Genomic DNA, 948 nt, shown 5'->3' with positions numbered 1-948 from the left:
ACACATGAAAGAAAGATACATGGACAGACATATACGGAATAGAGAGATAGATAAATATACTGTACATTGTACATATATAGATAAAGATTCCGTTGACAGATAGATACTAGCATAGTGATAAAACCAGTTGTTAGAGAGAGAGAGAGAGAGAGAGAGAGAGATCTAACATCCATATGTAAGGAAATTATATATATATATATATATATATATATATATATATAGATAGATAGATATATTCATTTTCATTCATTGCCAGACGCCATGTATCCCAAAGAGGGTGGCCAAGAGCTTAGAGTTAATTGTTTTACAGGCTCCACCAACCCCACTTGACACGTAGGGAGAACGTTATGCCAACAGCATCTGGTGTTCCCAGGCGGTCACCCATCCAAGTACTAACCAGACCCAACGTTGCTTAACTTCGCTGATCGGACGGGAAGCGGTGTACTCAACGTGGCATGGCCGTAATATATATATATATATATATATATATATATACATATATATATATATATATATATATATATAGCAGCCGTGGCTCAGTGGGTTAGAGCGCTCCGCTCTGACCGAAGGGTCGGAGGATCGAATCCACCCAAGGGTCATTGGTAGACATCAGGAAGGGCATCCGGTCATAAAATGCTACACGCTCCAGTCCAAAAGTCCTCTACCCAGGGGCAACGCCTTACCCTTTCGGGGATACCTGGCGTAAAACCAAATTATATATATATATATATATATATATATATATATATATATATATATATATATATATATATATATATATATATATATACACACGAGTATATACTGTATATGTACATATGTATGTCTCTACCGGGTTTATTTGCAGATAAGTGAAACTGGGGTGGATGATCCCGTGGAGTGGTGCTGGCAAGAGCTGGATGAGGCCCACTCCACCCAGCAACAAAAAATTCTTTTTCAGAGGAGCAA

At 38.1% G+C, this 948-nt stretch overlaps 1 non-coding gene across 1 annotated transcript; it reads right to left on the bottom strand.

The window, feature by feature from the left end:
* Positions 1-348: 348 nt before the first annotated feature.
* On the bottom strand, positions 349-467 carry LOC145397925 (5S ribosomal RNA). The gene has a single exon (XR_013897060.1). It is a non-coding gene; the product is annotated as a 5S ribosomal RNA (ribosomal RNA).
* Positions 468-948: the final 481 nt, after the last annotated feature.

Source organism: Coenobita brevimanus, chromosome 43 (genome assembly GCF_032717465.1).
Source record: "Coenobita brevimanus isolate Jiangsu-jjx chromosome 43, ASM3271746v2, whole genome shotgun sequence".
In the NCBI taxonomy this organism is placed as follows: Eukaryota; Metazoa; Arthropoda; class Malacostraca; order Decapoda; family Coenobitidae; genus Coenobita; species Coenobita brevimanus.
The sequence above is the reverse complement of the archived record's forward strand: the minus strand, read 5'-3'. Positions and strand labels throughout refer to the sequence as shown.